The sequence below is a fragment of the Musca autumnalis genome, unplaced genomic scaffold (genome assembly GCF_047663935.1).
Source record: "Musca autumnalis isolate F117 unplaced genomic scaffold, ASM4766393v1 scaffold_5, whole genome shotgun sequence".
Classification (NCBI taxonomy): Eukaryota; Metazoa; Arthropoda; class Insecta; order Diptera; family Muscidae; genus Musca; species Musca autumnalis.
This window is the reverse complement of record NW_027412088.1, coordinates 27,278,411-27,297,261: the sequence shown is the minus strand read 5'-3', so window position 1 is coordinate 27,297,261 and position 18,851 is coordinate 27,278,411. Positions and strand designations below refer to the sequence as shown.

Here is an 18,851-nt window from a genome sequence, read left to right as displayed (position 1 = left end):
GAATAGTATGCAATGGGTATTTATTTTGATTTTAGACAATCTTTTAAATTCGATCAAATTGAGGTAGCTGAATAACATAAATGTGATATTTATCTAAATTATAAGAAATTTTCTCTCAAAAAACACATTCAGCAACATTATTTTATTCACAATACACCAATTCAGCTGGCTGAATACGAGGTTTTAGACATTTATCCTAATTTAAATTATATTCCGCATGGTAATTTTATTAATTCAGCTAGTTGGATAATAATTTATGTTGATTTCTTTTTAATTCTTCACAATATTCTTTTAAAACCGATTAAATTAAGCCATATTCAGCAAGATTATTATTTTCAAATTCAAATTCAACCAGCTGAATTGGATTTATATTTTTGTCCTACTTCTCTTATTTTGAAATTATTTGAATTTCAAACAACTCAGCTAGCTGAATAAGATTTTAGATATTTCGTTATATTTTTGGTTCTTAGAGATTTTGATAACAATTCAGCTAGCTGAACTAGAAACATACTTACGATTTCAGCTAGCTGAATTTCATATTTTTATTATAATGGACATTTTAAATAACTTTTGCTCATATTCAGCTAGCTGAATTAGATTTTGGACTGATGTTTATGTTTGTTTCGTTATATTTTTGGTTCTTATACATTTTGGCAACAATTCAGCTAGCTGAATTTCATATTTTTTTTCAAATTAATTATACAATCTATTTCTCAAGTAAAACATTATTTAATAATATTCATGTAGCGGAATAAGTCTATTCCTTAAACTTAGTTTAAAGTTTTATTGAAAAAAAAACAACTTTTTGAAATAAAAAAAAGTATTCAGCTAGCTAAATGCCATATTTATAAGATTTAAATATGTGAAATATAAATGCGTTCAATGAATATTTTCCCTAATTCAGCTAGCTGAATTTCATATTTTCCAAACTTAATATGTCAAACATTGTTATTCACAATAATAGAGGTTATTAAGCCATATTCAGCTAGCTGAATTAGATTTTAAGGCCATATTTATGTATTTTTCGAAAATATTTTTGGTTCTTTGTTATTTTGCTAACAATTCATCTAGCTGAAATAGGCAAATTATGTGAATATTTACTGATTAGGCTACCTCATATTTCATATTTCTATTAAAATTTCCATAATGAATAACTTTTGTTCATATTCAGCTAACTGAATTAGATTTTTAGGTGATTTTTATGTTTGTTTCGAAAAATTTTTGGTTCTTAGAAATTTTGGTAGCAATTCAGCTAGCTGAATTATGAAAATTATGTCAATATTTATGAATTCAGCTAGCTGAATTTCATATTTTTTAAAATATATGGTCATTGATATAGCATAATAGCCTATTTTTTGCACTTTGTTTAAAATTTCCTTTAAAAATAAGCAATTTGTTCAAATAACTACATATTCAGCTAGCTGAATGTCTTATATTTTATACAAAAGTTAAAATTTACATTTATTCAAAGAATATTTCCCCCAATTCAGCTAGCTGAATTGCATATTTTCAAAATTTACATTGTAATACACAATAATAGAGGTTATTAAACCATATTCAGCTAGCTGAATTGCATTTATTACAAAATATTTTTAATAAAAATTATTTTTTTTTCTTCATAATACTGATTGAATATCTCCACAATATATCACGTCGTATTTACATTTTTACATACCTACATACTAGAATCTAGACTTGAACGTGTCTTGGCAACTAAAGAGAAAACACCTTACCTTTTGGATGTGGAATTACCTTACATTTACTTGAGAATACCATACAAATAACAAAATGACAATAGAGCTGTCTGTCATCGTTTAGTTTTATCATCAGAAAAATACAAGTAGTTCCTCTATAAAATATCAGACAATAATATTAATAATACAAAACTGCAAAGATCAACAAACAACAACGACGACGAGGCGGCGATGACAACCACACCAACTATTTTTTTTAATCACATACATATATACAATAATAATAATAATAAAAAAAAAATATTTGCAAAAAAATATATAAAAACTCGCTGCTGTTGACGAAATGCTATGAACGTATAGCCAGAACCGCAATAGCAACACCAACCACATCAGGGCGGTTAAGCAGCAGATAAGGGAGAATCACTTGATTCGACTTGGGCTAGTTGTTGTTGCTGCTGCTAATAAAACACTTTAATTATTCATATTCCATATACAACAATTCACACTGCACGAGTGAATCGAATGGTTAGAGATAGATATTCAGCAGCAGCGGCGATATTGTGACTTGAATTCATGTTTTGCCAGGCGATTAGCTTGCCATAGCTGGCTATTATTGCCTTTGTTATAATCGTGTCGTTTAATATTCACGCTTATATACCATAAACACTTTATACATATGTACATACTCGTACATAGATATATACATACGTGTTATAATATATGCAAACATTATCATAATTTTTTTATAATCTTTATTTGTCTACAAAGTCTACGACGAATTAATGAATAAAAGAGCACAGCGAACTTGTTTGTTTGATAGCAACAAACGAACAGCAACAACAACAACAAGTAGCGAAGTCTATAAAAACATGCCATATAGGTGGTGGTGGTGGTTCTCCCCATATAGCGCGCTGACAAATTGTGGCCCAATTTGTTATAAACATGGAATTCCTTTGCTTTATTATATATTCCTCGGCTATATATGTATGAATGTAGTTGTACGTGTGCGATCAAAATCAACAATTCCAACCAATACACCTATACCCCCCAACCAAGAGGAGGTGTTTTCTTGACCAATAAAATAATATCAGCAAGTTATTCGCTCAATCATTTAGTCAAGTATTAGACAAAGATAAGATTTGTTTAGCCAAAATCAAATATTAAAAAGTTGTGGTTTATGGCAAGAGGGGGAGGGTGAGGAGAGATGCATGAAATATTTTTGTTTTATCTTTGATTTATTGATAATGCGGTGATGATTAAAACTACAACGTAGTATTTATGGAATTATCAGTTAATAGAATGAAGAAAACATGAAATAAAATTAAGTTGAAATTATTTTTGTTAATATTAAGTTAGATGAATTATTTTGAGCAATTATGATTAAGGGGTCATTTAAAAAAAAAAATATTGGTTAATTAGCTAATAATTCAGCTAGCTGAATTGGTTTCAAAGTTATCTTTTCTCACACTATGTCAATTCAGCTAGCTGAATATCATATTTAAGGCATTACTCTTAACTAAAATTGTATTCAGCTAGATAATTTTACTAATTAAGCTAGCTGAATAGTAAATTACTGGATATTTATATTTATTCCAGACAATATTCTTTTAAATTCGATCAATTTCAAGTAGCTGAATAACATAAAAGTGATAATTATCTGAATTAAAAGAGAATTTCTCAAAAAAAAAAAAAAAAAAAAAAAAAACCACATTCAGCAACACTAATTATTTACAATACACCAATTCAGCTAGCTGAATTAGATTTTTAAGCGATTTTTATGTTTGTTTCGAATTTTGTGTATTTTAGCTACGAATTCAGCTACCTTAAATTCATATTTTTATTATTAACGGCATTTTCCATTAATTTTGCCCATATTCAGCCGGCTGAATTAAATTTTTAGACGATTCTTATTCTTGTTTCGTTCAATTTTTCATTCTTAGATATTTTAATAACAATTCAGCCAGCTGAATATGATGAGAAATTAAATTAGAATCGATTTTAGGCATTCAGCAAGATGAATTAGTTGAAATACTCTTATTGAGCCAGCTGAATAGGATAAGTCAAATAAGAATCGATTTAAGACATTCAGCAAGGTAAATTTATTAATTCAGCTGGCTGAATATTAATTAAATTAATTAATATCGGCTTTAGGTATTCAGTAAGAAGAATTAGTTAAAATACTTCAATTCAGCCAGCTGAATATCATGAGAATTCAAATTAGTATCACTTTTAGGGATTTAGCAAGATGAATTAGTTAGGAAAACTTCAATTCAGCTAGCTGAATATTACGAGAAATCAAATTAAAATCTATTTAACGAAACTACCAAGATGAAAATATTAAAGAAACTCTATTTCAGCCAGCTGAATATCATGAGAAGTCTAAATAGAATCGATTTATGGAATTCAGCAAGAATCATTTAAAAACCCCCAATTAACCCAAATTAAATTAGAATCGATTTTAGGCATTCAGCAAGATGAATTAGTTGAAATATTCAAATTCAGCCAGCTAAATATTATGACAAGTTATATAAGAATTAATTTTAGGCATTCAGCAAAGATGAATTAGTGAAATACTTTATTTCAGTCAGCTGAAAATCACGAAAATTCAAATTAGAACTCATTTTAGGCATTCAGCAAGATAGATTAGCAGAATTACTTTAATTCAGCCAGGTGAATTTCATAAAATCAGTTCACACGGTCGATTTTAGGTATTCAGCAAGGTAAATTTAATAATTCAGCTGGCTGAATATTAGTTTTAGACAATAATTTCCAAAGTTGATCAATTTCAGCTGGCTGAATAACTTAAAGAGTAATATATATTTTAATTTTAAGTAATATTCTTTGAAAAACAAATCACTATACTCTAATTCAGCCAGCTGAATATAATGAGAACTCATCTTAGAATTAATTTTAGGCATCATTTTTTAATAAATTCTCACAGCTGAATATAAATTGTCAACAACATTATTTTAAAATCGATCAAATTCAGCTAGCTGAATATCTCAATTGTAATATTTGGCCTGTTCCCGAACTTTATAAAGTGGTAAAAGTCGTAAAAGTTGTAAAAGTCGTAAACGATTTTCATATAAATTTTGTGTACGGGAACGCAAAATGTGTAAAAGTGGTAAAAATTGTAAAAACTTTTTAGTTCTGGAACAGAGCTTTTATTTCAATTACAATCAATATGTTCTCTAAAACTCATTCAGTAACATCAATTTTTTTACAAAGCGTCAATTGAGCTTAGCTGAATATCATATTTTAGGCATTATTCTTAACTAAAATTGTATTCACCTGGATAATTTTATGATTATTGGGTATTAATATTATTTTCCGACAATATTCTTTTAACATTGATCAAATTCAGCTAGCTGAATAACTTAAGTATAATATTTATTTAATTACAAACAATATTTCCTCAAAAAACACATACAGCAACATGAATTTTTCTAACATTACGCCAATTCAGCTAGCTGAATATCATATTTTATACATTATTCTTATCTTAAATTGTATTCAGCTAGGCAATTTTGTGAATTCAGCTAGCTGAATAATATTTATAATATATAATATTTTGTTTTTAAACAATAATCTTTTAAATACGATCAAATTGAGGTAGCTGAATAACATAAATGTGATATTTATCTAAATTATAAGAAATTTTCTCTCAAACAACACATTCAGCAACATTATTTTATTCACAATACCCCAATTCAGCTGGCTGAAAACGAGGTTTTAGACAGTTATCCTAACTTAAATTATATTCCGCTTGGTAATTTTATCAATTCAGCTAACTGAATAATAATTTATGTCGTTTTTTTTTAATTTTCACAATATTCCTTTAAAATCTATTAAATTCAGTCATATTTGCAATTAATTATCCCAATTTATTTGGCTGAATATCATATTAGCCAGCTGAATTGGTTTTTTATTTATCCTGTTGCTTCTGCTGTTATTTTGAAATGATTGCAAGTTTAAATAACTGTTTTTTCGAATTTCTTGTATTTTAGATAATTTGTTTTATGTGAACATTTACGAATTTAGCTAGCTGAATTTAATATTTTTATTCTTGTGGATATTTTAAATAACTTTTATTTGGAATTATAGGTTAATATAGGTTAAAATAATGAAAACATTAGATAAAATTATGTAAGAAATTATTATTGTTAATATTCAGCTAGCTGAATTATTTTGAGCAATTATGTTTAAGGGTTTATTTTGAAAAATATTGGTTTACAGTTAATTAGATAACAATTCTACCAGCTGAATTAAATTTTTATTCATCCTACTGTTGTCATTTTGAAATTATGAGCATTTAAAATGACTTTTGTCCTTATTCAGCTAGCTGAATTAGATTTTTATGTATCCTACTGTTGTCATTTTGAAATTATGAGCATTTAAAATGGCTTTGGCCTTATTCAGCTAGCTGAATTAGATTTTTATGTATCCTACTGCGGCCATTTTATCGTTGTGAAATTTTTAAATAACTTTTGTCCTTATTCAGCTAGCTGAATCAGATTTTTAAGCGAGTATTAAGTTTTGTTTTTCATTTTTTTTAGTTCTGAGATATTTTGTTAACAATTCAGCTAGCTGAATTAGATTTTTATGTGTGCAATTAATGTCATGTAGGAATTATAAACATTTAAAATCACGTTTGTTCATATTCTTCAAGCTGAATAAGATTTTTTAGGGTATTTCTATGTTTGTTTTATGTTTTAGTTATTTTGTTAACAATTCAGTTAGAAAAAATATATTTTTAGTTATTTTGATAACTAGTCCGTCCTACTGTTGTCATTTTAAAATTAAAAACATTTTAAATGGGTGTGGGGGACTTCGCTAAAATTCACTTTTTCAATACCAAACTCCTTAGATCATGTTATCTCAATTAACATTTTAAAATGACTTTTGTGCATACTCAGCTATTTTAATTACATTTTAAATGTTTATTTTTTGCATATTTTTGAAAGAATGCTGAAATTCTCAAATTATTCCACTTGTTCCAAAAATACCATAAATATTGGATGAAATTTGATTATTTCTCACTTGAAATTATTTAAAAATAGCCGATTTCCTGCAAATTGCATTAAAAATGCACTTACGTAGAGTCTACGTCACGTTTACGTTGTGCGTCATGCGTTTTGGGTATTTAAAACCCCCACCAACCTATCAACCACAACAACAACACAACGTAATCAATGAAACCCACGAAAGAGACATCGACGAGACCCCAACAATACATTTGGCGCACAAAACATTTTTTTTTCATAATAAAATAAATAACACTGACAATAGCTACTTGTTGCTTGATTGACATACAATGATTATAGGGCAATGTTTATATACCACAACAGATACATTAATTTTGTATTTATTTATTATTGTATATATTTATTTATTAATAATACACGGATCAAAGTACAAAAGTACAATTCACAGCAGAGTAGAGGAGATCGTTCGTTGTCTGTCGTTCGTTTATTTTTTGTTGTTTACATTAAATGAACAAGTGTGTGCACGTACATGAGCTCACGTTATCAATTATTTCATAAAGAAAACTGTGAACGGAACATTAAATTCGTTTAACTACAGATGGTTGGTTGGTGTTGAAAAAAGCACAGATTAATTAATATTTATGTGTTAATAGATTAAAATTATCAATAAATGTAGATTTTATTTATTTTTTTAGGGAGACTTTTAAGGGGTGTACACTCTTTTAATATTTCCAAGGTGTTACAATTTAACAACACAACCTGCCAAAAGAAGGGAATCCACTAAAAACAGCAACAACAAACCGGTATCAATCACTTTTTTTGCTCTTAGGTAAACAACAACAACAAGAAGAAAAAACATAACCAACAATGACACAATCCAACAAAAACTGGCTTTTGAATGAATACGTCATCTGTGCATCGTCGTCGTCTGACTTGGCAAATAGCAACACAAAACAAATCACTTACAAAACGGAACCGGTTATGATTGCTTTAATATTTTCACCTCCACACAACACTTGATGGGGTGTGTTTTTGTTGTAAATGGCAATTACCGTACCGTACGTAGGCCATTTTAGGGTTTATTAATTCATACTTTTTTTAATAGGCGTTTGAAAATAACGGTTAAGTTTTCTGTTTTTATTTTAAATCGATTATAATTTTGCAATTACTTTTTTCATTAACATATTCTCACTTTATTTATAATTTCTTTGCACTTTTAGAAAACAAAAATTAATTATCTTATGGCGGAATTATTTTTTACTTTGTCAATTAAAAAAACACAAAACAAATTCTTGAGCTCCACCATTTAATAGATGAATAGCTTTAAGTTGGAACAATAATAATCATCATCATCAGCAGCAGCCACACACAATTACCCACCAAATAAAGCAACAGCCAGCGCCACCGAAAACAAATTCAAACGAAAGCAAAACAGAAGAAAAATACTAATCACGGAATCTCGATCTCGTCGTCAAATGTCTGTGACTTGGCTGTCAACGAGCAGCGACGACAGCACACAACATATGACTTGACTCCACATGCGAACGAACAAAACGCGACTAGACGGACGTACGAAAGAAATTCATTCAATTTCCAAGTAAATCCACAAACACTTGCAAAACGAAAGGAACAAAAACAACAACATGTGCACACACATACCCAGAGAGACGCAATCGCATAGCACCACAACAAATCCCCAAATCCCCCCTCGAAAACAAACAACAATAATTGTTAAACGTCACATGCAAACAACAAAAGGCCTTGACAGGGGCCTTTAATAACGGCCAATTTCTCGTTGTTAAGAAAAAGGGCCCCACATAAATAAACCCTGTTGTCATTTCTCTCTCAGTGTCCCCACCATTCAAATCACCCTCACTTCAGTAATAAAGAGAGAGCAAAACATTTTCTTGATGGGGTTCCCTCCTCATTGCGTTTGCCCCATAGAAATAATCCAACAACGACAACAACAAAATACAAAATGAATAATTCCCCAAAGAAAAGGAAATTATATGAAAAAGATAGAGAAGAAGAAAACAAAACTACACATAAAATATTTGCACGAATCTTTTATTAATAAACGAGGCCCCCATACTATCACCCCACAAACAATAACAATACAACAACAAAAAAAGAAGATTCAATGAAATGTTGACAACTGAGAAAATTGTGAGTGAGTGCGACAGAGAGAGCTATTATAATGAGAGTAATAATAAAAGTTCAAATTAGCAACTTGGCGTTGGCAGAAATTAATCAGTGGCGAAAAAAAGCAAAGCAAAAAATGATAAATGTATTGGAATGTTTAGATTGCCTGTTCGGTGTGGGGGAATGGGGGGAGAGATAGTGAAACATTTGTATTTAGGAAATATAATAAATATTGGGGTTATGTGGCGAATTTATTGAACTCTACGTGCACAGTGGCTCCATATTATAATTATGTGAAGAAAAAATAATGAAAAAAAATTAAATGTTTTTGTCGCTGAACTTGCGCACAGAAGATCGGGATTGCGAATGCTAATAGTACGGTTACATTAGAGTTTTTTTGCCGGGTTAACCCACTTCATGAGGACTTATTTGACGTTTGCGCTATGGAATTGTCATTTGAAACCCAAACCCACTGGGTTAATCCATTTAAGTGTAACCGGGGTATAAGACAATTAAGGGCTCCACATGGTCCAATACATAAAGTGAAGATATAGGGGGTTATCATGAACGGCAATTCCCCGTGAATTTTTTCACTTTCTCCCTTAAGTTGCAACGGCGGAAAGACAAAACTCACAGGGAAATTTCATTCATGATAACCCCCATAATGCCAACTGATTTCACACAACGTGTCAAATTCAATGTTATTGTGAATTAATCGTATGAAAACCTAAACAAAAATTATGAAAATAGTTGCCGACTTCGTATTGTCAGTTGCTTTGTATTCGTGCATGAAACTAGGATTTCTTAAATCTTATGAAATTGCAGTAGTTAAGAACCCCTAGTTTCATGCAAGAATACAAAGCAACTGACAATACGGAAGTATTTTTGTTATCCTTATCAATTGCATGCATCAGGGAAATCATGGCTAAATGCTAGCAGACGTGTCCATAGGTCTGGGGTCAGTGAAATCTCCAGTAGATACATGTTGCATGCAGTTTTTGACAGAAAAAAATCTTCGAATGATATTCTGATCAATCTACGCTGAGCGTGTTGAATACATTTGCTCTCACGCGTCCTTTGATATTCATGTCCGTGAGGGTCTATTGCCACCCTGACAACAATGACCTTATTTTTTATATATGTACATATATTGCTCTTGGATTAAAACAATGACAAATGCAGACTTTGTGAATGCTAGAAGTTCAGCAAACACCGCGGTGCAGATTGAAGCGAAGTGGTTGCTTATATTGCTTTGGTGCAAGTCCAAAGTACAGTTTGTCCTAACGCGTCCATAGATTTCCTTGTCCCAGAATTTCTATTGACACTCAGATGACAAACCCCCATCTCAGTACACGTGCAGGTTCACAATAGCCCTCCACAGGAATTTCCTTTATGTTCACTATCGCCAGTCTCATATAAGGGACGTCACTACCGAACTGAGTATGATTGTCAGGAATCCCAGATTATCTTCGATAAGTAACCATTTGTCACTGATTTTACTATTTGGACCAGATCTATCCACAACCGCAACACGAAGTTCGTCTGTATCTATCGTTCGTTTGGTGTTCTGTCCAGCACTTCTACCCGTGAGAACAGATCCCGCAGATAGGTTGTGATTTTGGTTAGCTTGTGCGGCTGCCTTGGCATTGGTATCTCAGTACACGTGCAGGTTCACAATAGCCCTCCACAGGGATTTCCTTTATGTTCACTACCGCCAGTCTCATATAAGGAGCGTCACTACCGAACTGAGTGTGTTTGTCAGGATTCGCAGATGATCTTCGATAAGTAACCATTGATTTATCACTGATGTTATTATTAGGACCAGATCTATTCCCAACCGCAACACGAAGTTCGTCTGGATCTAACGTTCGTTTGGTGTTCTTTCCAGCACTTCTACCCGGGAGAAAGTTGTGGTTTTGGTTTGCTTGTGCGGCTGCCTGGCAATGATATTTAGTTTCCCGAATTTAACATCAGGATCAGCACTATCGATAAGTTTGGCTGGAGCTCTTTCGAGCACTGATACTCATAGAAGAAATCCGGGAGATATCTTGTGGTTTTGGTTAGCTTAATAGGCTGCGTCGGTAGTGGTATCTTTCCGACTCTCAGCCTTCCAGAACTTCTACCCTTGAGAAAGTTGTGGTTTTGGTTTGCTTGTGAGGCTCCGACTCTCAGCCTTTTGGTGTCAGTTAGAGGAGGTAGTATTACAGTTTGGTAATGGAAAGCAATAACCGATTTTTCGATTTTGGTCTAAAACTAAAAATGCGATTTTTCGGTCTGGCGATTATTTCACTTGGCATAAAACTCGACTTTCGACTTTTTCATATCCCCAAAAATCGATTGTTCGCAATTTTCGAGTTTTCTTTTGAAAACGTAAAACCTCCAAGTCAGCAATCAATAGGTAAACTCCAAAATTGATCACAAGATAATAGATTATGCGATTTGCCTTCAGCCAAAAGTCGCCATGATTTTTAGACTTTTAAATGCAAAAAGTCGACTAATCGATAGTCGACTTACCTATCCCTAGGTAGTATCCTTGTTGGAGACCTGACTCGGGTTGGGTCTTTTGATTGTCGGGTGTACTTGCTCTTTTGACATAGTTATCTTCGCCTTGTTCTTTGATGAGGAAGGGTTGGGTTTGGTTGAAACCGCAAGCCCAAGTATAGAGGACGCTATTGAGTCAGTTTTCCCAGCCCTCTGCATCCTTGATTTGTTTGGGGTTTGATTCATCTTCTCCGAATTTGAGGGTTAGTCTAACGTTGTGTTGACAGAATCTCCGGATCATAAAGAGCTTGTTAAGATTCGGATTTCTCTCGGGTATGTGCGGTTGTCTTCTTTTGAATTTATGCAGACATCGGGATGAGAGGAAGTTTGTTAAGATGACGATTTCTCTTGAGTAGATAAGGATATTTTCTTTTGAATTTGCTTACCAACTTCAGATGGATCTATATCAATGTGCACTCTCTCATGAGTACGACGTTTCCCTGTCGACGAATTTGCTAAAGTACTGCATGGAACTACGGTATGCCATTTTCTATTTAGCCAACCGATTTACAACACATATTGAGGTAGTGGGAACATTCTCAATCAATTCCTTGGTCGAGGTAAGTTTCGTACCCCGTACGGAAAGCTTCTAGTTCAAACGGCTTCGGCAGATGAACAGTCTTTCTGGATATTAGGCGATCCTGACTTCATAGGGCTAGCGTTTTCTATTGAGGCCAAGTCCAGTTTATCTACGAATGTTGGCAACTCAACTTCGTTTACTCCCGAATCTACTGTCCCGTCGTCATCATTTAGTTAGTTGGAATTAGAATTGGGCAATCTAGTTCCCGGAGCGGATCGATCCTTCTAGTTCCTTTTCCCAAAAGGAATAGTTCCGGAATAGTTCCTTGGAACTAGTTCCTTCCGGAACTTTTGTTATTATTTTTATTTGTCAGTATTCATAGATGGTGGATTAAAACCTGAACCGTTTAGTAGTCATGGGAGTCACTGTACTTTTGAAAAAAAAAATTATAATTGTTGGAGTCTTTCCACAATTCCTTATAGACATATTTTTCTTTGCTAATGTAAACTGTCGGTGTGATTTAATTTGTTTAATTGATTTTTTTAATAAAACTTGGACTTTGAACTTGGTTTCTACGTTCACTGGTCATTGATTTTCAGTCACCGTGTAATTTCATGTGTTATTGCTAATAAGCTTGTTAATATTATAATAACAACAATGAATATGTAAAAATTCATTTCAGGTTTAATTGGTCAATTAAATTGTGGCTATTAAATAAAAAATGTGTTACGCTTATTTACACTCTCTCTTGCAATCACATTTGACGTAGAGTGTAATTAATGTGTGGTGGATACCTTCACCTTAACCTTAAATGAGGTTACAACGTCATGAATGAACAGAGTATGCCATTATAAAAAATGTATGCACTCTCTTTTCTCTGATAACCATCACAACACTCCCGCTCCATATTTGGGGGTCTTGAAACAAAAACACAAACATTTATTATTATTAAAGAAACAAAATAAAGAAGAAAGAAAACAATAACAAAGAATTCGTTGGCTCCAAAACACGAGAAGCAATCATAGCAAACCAACAAAAAAACGAAATGAAAATAAAATAAAATCCGTAGATATAATTAAAAACAAGTGTCGTTAATACATGGCGAGTGTGTTTGCTGTGTTGGAATAAGCCAACAACAACACACGTTTACACGTCTCGTCTCCCATCATAACCAACACAAGTCAGGAAGGCATTCCCCAAAAACAAAACAATCATTATTGGGGTCTGTTGGGAGATACAGAGGGGCGCACAGAGAGGCAAAAATGAGCAACACATACCACATTCACCTTTATTAACACGTACATGAACAGTTTTTTTTGTACATGGGATACCTTAATAGACGACGGACGACGGACGGCGACGAGAGCACCAAGCAATAAACCCCAAACACACACAGCAACATAAAAAATGAATAGGGAAACGAAAAAACAATATTAAACGAAATACCACAAATTTCGCACTTATTCATGGTTGGGGAGGTAGTAGTAGCAAAAGAAAACAAAATAAAAACCAACAGTAACAACAACTACGTAATACACACAACACACGACACGACCAACCCAATAACAATCACGCAAAAGTAAAACAAAAAAATGATAAAAAAAATTATGGCAAAAATAAAACCAACAAAATAAGCCAATGACAATAGCAACAACAAAAACAAGTACACAACAACAACAGCACACCAGCCAACAAGCAATGAGCCACAATGGCAGAAAAACAAAAAAAGCTGACTAACAACTTAAATTGTTGAAGGTTTGGGGAACACTAAATGTGACCGGCATCGTCGTAGTATCTATACATGACACACACACAAACATTTCAAATACTAAATGATGTGGCTCTGAGTAAGAAAAAAAAGACAACACAAAACATGATTAAAGTAAATAACCTACAGTGGAGAGGCAACAAAAATAACAGGCAAATGGGGAGCCCAGCAAATTAAACAGGCAGTTAGCCAGCCATAGGCGAAAATTATAGACAGAGGTGTAATGAATAATTAAAATAGAAAGGGGGGAGGGGTGGAGAAAAGGAATTTTGAGTTTTGAGGAAGTAAGAGTTTTTTTTGTGCTACTGAGCCACTGTACTTTTACATCACCAAGTAAATTTATAGCCCACCAAGAAAATAAGTATTTTTGTATGAATTGTGTTGTACATATTTAAATAATCATGAGTCGGCCGTTTAAACTCTTGAGGAAAAGAAAATAAACAAAATGAAATAATCAAAAAAGAAAGAAAAATCATTCAAAGAAAAAACAACACAACTCTCGTATATAATGATACTCTGCTGCTTGGTATTCTTTATTTTTTTTATTTTGTGAAGAATAACAACAACAAAACACAATCCGAGCACAGCGCACACCACCAGACGACAAAGCTAGGCCATCAATTTAACAATCAACGACAGCAACAACAACATACATATAATAACAACAACATCATCAGCCTCATTCCTTGTAGCCGTCTGTCGTTACGTTTCTTGGTCTCGAATTCAAGATTTATTTTTTTTTTGCTCTTTTTCCCCAACACCTCCCTCCCTCACCCATTACTCATTGAAGAGATAAACACACTTGGGGCCGCATTCGTTGGTTGGTCGCTTGGTCTTGTTGTGAGTATGAGCAAGCTCGTGTTTGTTTAAATGAGGAGACTTCGTTTTTCTGTGTGATTTCTTGTTGTTATCGTGTGTAAGGGATGGTGGACGGGGGTACATGAGTTGTGGGGTATTTGAAGAGGAAGGTGGACGGATACGACGACACAAAACAAATGTTCAAACATGTGTATGTGTTCATAAAATACGACCCGACGACGTATCATCAAACTTCAATCATGTCAATTCATTCGAAATGAGGAAACCCTCATTGCACCACCACACCACTCACTGAACATTTATTAATATTATGTAGGTAGTAGTTGTTGTTATTACCCAGCAAACCAATCGTACCGACATCGTAACGAAATCGAAACAAAATTCGGACGATACGTCCGATATCTGTAGTGGGATTCTGTAACTCATTTTCGCTGTTACCGACAAAAATCGGTGAAATTAAATCGCAAAATTATGACTAAAAACATAAAGAATATTAGGCATCACTGTTTGTGTCGGTAGAGGCTAGCGACTACTTTTTATTCATCGTTAACTTGCCGAAAAATTTCGTTAATTATCGAAATTATAAGCATTTTAATTTTACCGACAATTATCGATAACAGCAAAAATGCGTTACAGAATCCCACTACAGATCCGAAATCGTAACGATATCTTAACGAAAGTTGTATGAAGTGGTTGACATAATTTCGGAACGAAATGTCGGAGCGAAATCGGACCGATCTGAACTATTTCGTCTCCGAAAAATCGTTTAGAAATCGGAACGAAATCTGAACGACTTTGCTTTCGAAATTCTTCAGACTTGTCGGACATCAGACATTTGGTTTGCTGGGTAGCTTTGTTCCTTTACTTTTTTAATGGTAAAAGTGGTAAAAGAGAAAAGTATCCAAATTGCTCTCTCATGAACATTTTTACCAGAAAAGTAAAGGAACGGAAAAATGGTAGATCTGTAGTGCGATTCTCTAACTAATTTTTTGAATTACCGACGAAAATCGGTAAAATTAAAATGCAAAATTAAGAATGAAACGTTCAAATAAAAGTTGACAACACTCTTGATATCGGTAGAACTTTTCGACTACTTTTTATTCGTCGCTAGCTTACCGAAAAACATTGGTAATTACCGAAATTATAAGCTTTTTAATTTTACCGACAATTGTCGGTAACTCAAAAAATGAGTTAGAGAATCGCACTACTGGTAGCAATGTCAAAAAGAAACATAAAAAATCAGTTTGCATCTTTTATTTCACAGTTTTTAATTTAGTTTTGTCAGCGTTCGACTTTTTCTTCTGTTGTTCTTCCATTTTTTCTTCATTGTGAAATAATCGATAAACAAAAGTCGAAAAATCAGTTCTACCATTTTTAACCTGCAGAAATTTGTCTGGTAGCCTGTGGTTGAAGAGGAAGGCATATGTGCACTCTCTTAAAAATTGCTTCCAGTTTTACCACTTTTTGGGGTTAAGGAACACTTTACAGGTTAAAAATGATAACATCAGGTAAGTAAAGGAACACAGCTATTATTTTGACTGATATTCGTATGGTAGGTAGTACATACCCAGCCAACAATTTTGCCGATGGCTCTGATATCAGATTTTTTCCGAAATTTCGGAACCTTTTTTTCCGATTATTTTCCGAGTGCTCTGAAGGGAAATTTTGATTCGCTTTCTTTCCGAGTACTCTGCACATACTCTGAAGGGAAATTTTAATTCGTTTCTTTTTCCCACGAACAAAATTCCCGAACATCGGTTGAGAGTTGATTGTCTACAATAAACGGCAAGGGAGATTTCCGATTTTTGGATAAAACTTTCGAAAATATTCCGATTTTTTTGCCGAACATCGGATCAAACGTCCGATAATTTTCCGAATATCGGATAAAACATCCGATAATGTTCCGATTTTCGTTCGTTTTTCTGTGTGATTTCTTGTTGTTATCGTGTGTAAGGGATGGTGGACGGGGGTACATGAGTTGTGGGGTATTTGAAGAGGAAGGTGGACGGATACGACGACACAAAACAAATTTCCGATTTTTGGATAAAACTTTCGAAAATATTCCGATTTTTTTGCCGAACATCGGATCAAACGTCCGATAATTTTCCGAATATCGGATAAAACATCCGATAATGTTCCGATTTTCGGTTCAAACATCAGAATTTGTTTCAATATTCTGAAAAAGTATCCGAAATTCGTGCTATTTTCTCTCCATTATCAAATGTTTTTTTAGAGTTTTTTTTCGGAAATTGTGCAGAAAATCGAAAATTCCCTTAAAATTTCCCTTCTTTTTATTCAACTTTTTTAAGAATTCTTTTAAGCCCTCGGCACATACGGTCCGTTTAGTGACACGTTGGGACACGCGTTGTCCCAAAACAGTTAAATTATGTTTAACTTTAATGCGCCAGCCACGTTGTTGTTTTTCAAACAACTTGGCATCACTTACACATTTTTCGTATGTATTTTCATAATAGGGCAGTTTAAGGACATGTTTCGGATCATTTTAATTTTTGCTGCAGTAGGTTGTCTTCGCAGCCCCTATTACAACTGTACAAATTTCTGATGAAGTCTCAAGCTGTAAACAGATACAACGTTTGGGTAAAGTTTTGTGTCGTTTTGGCCGTTTTTACACGTTGGGCATGATGCCGAAAAATTCAAATTCATTTGAAATATATGCCGACAAACAGATAAACGCTGGACTTTGGTGTCGTCGTCGCCCTGTTGTTGTTGTTTTTTTCTCGACGCCCAACGCAAAACTTTAATCAAACGTTGTATCTGTTTCCAGCTTAACAATGTACAGTGACCAATTAAGGTGGTGGAATGATTCTCAACATGCAGACTCCTTTTCCCAGATCGACTATGTCGGCCCGATCCTTCATCCCAAAAGTTCAACCGTTTCGCGTTTTATACTCACGTTATTTCTGGTAAAAGACTAAAAAGGGAAAGGGGAAAACCAGTTTGATTTTGGTTCACCTGTTCTTTATTCTAAGATGCAAGGGACGACCGAGTTCGAATTTGGCGTTTTTCTTTGCCAAGAATGCCATGCCTCCTATGTGTCGAGGCCATAAGTCCGTTTTTCTAATCGTGTCGAATTTTTAATCACGGAAAAATGTGCTATTTTTTTCTCCATGGCTGATAATGAACTGAATGTTCCAAAGACACCGCCCAAGTGGTATTCTTGCAAAATAACAAAGATTATTTTTTTGGTGTAGAATGTGTTGATTGGGTCCGTCAGTGGAATAATTGGAACCACAAAAGCATGGAAAGTTCTTTTGTCATCTATGAAAATGATATTTATTTCTGTTCATAGGTTCTCCTGTTATTGTTTTTTTTTTTTGAGCAGTCATAAGCTGAGGGTATTTAATTGTCGACAAACTGATTTTGTTGTTGTTTCTAATCCACAAAACAATTTGATAAGTCTTAAAAAAATATCCCCACCAGTACTATTTTTTACATGGGTTGGCAACCCTTGCATCAATTATAAACTCCCTATTTTCTTTTTTGGGAGGGGAGATGGGTGATTACTACTCTTTTTGAATTTGGCAGATCAGCTGACTTTTTTGATAGACAAATCACCAATCGTCGATGAAGTGCATCTCTCACCTTGGTCATCAGTATGCGTGTATCATACGAAGTGCGTGTTTGTTCTTGGAGCATTCGGTGGTAAGGTGTTAATTAATCACAGTTTAAATAAACAAACAAATAAACATATTAACTTTGTGGAAAAACATTTGTGTTTCTTTCATTAATAAAAAAAGTTTTGTGACACAAAGTAAGCAATGAAAATAACAAAAAAGACAATGTTATGTGGTGTTAATTTATTTAATAAAATGTTCAACTATTTAAACGTTTACCAATATGCGATTCGAAAAGGTAGGGCTAGCTAAGCAAAATAACAAAAACAATATTTCCTTCCTCCCCCCAAACCAATTCCCCCGCCAAAAGTTGTAGAAAAACCAAAATCATGCAAGTGAATATTGCATGCCGGTGTCGGTTTCGTTGTCGCGCTCTCGCGTGTGTATGTGTTGTGTGTATAAAAGACTTTGTTATTGTTCATTCGTCGTTTTGTTGAAATGCTGACGTTATTGTCAAATGTATGGTGATCAAACGTCAACATAGTCGCGCTGCATTTGTTGTTATTTGGTGTCATTGGTTGGAGGGGTTATAATCTTGCTGTTGTTTGTGTTGTTGTATGAGCTCAACACGTCTATCATGCCATTCTCATTTCGGGGGAATGCCTTTGACTAAGTGACAGCATTACAACCAACCCCACAACCCCCAACACCTTGTCATTGTTGGAAGTCTCCCACAATCTCTTTGGCTCTTTTCCTCCCAACCTCCTTCCCCCTCATAAAGCAACGTACTCTATTCTTCATTGTGTT

The 18,851-nt window shown here is 33.6% G+C and overlaps 1 protein-coding gene across 5 annotated transcripts in view; it reads right to left on the bottom strand.

Moving 5' to 3' along the window:
- Positions 1-18,851, bottom strand: part of shn (zinc finger protein schnurri) — a 282,408-nt gene that overhangs the window by 17,150 nt on the left and 246,407 nt on the right. Inside the window, exon 1 of one of the 5 annotated variants that reach the window (XM_073990068.1) lies at positions 8,060-8,242. The exons of 3 other annotated variants lie outside the window; for them this stretch is intronic. The gene's annotated coding sequence lies outside the window, so the exon portion shown is untranslated. Of the gene's footprint in view, positions 1-7,645; positions 8,243-18,851 lie in introns of those variants that run through there. One more of the 5 variants, XM_073990069.1, reaches the window with a different exon arrangement.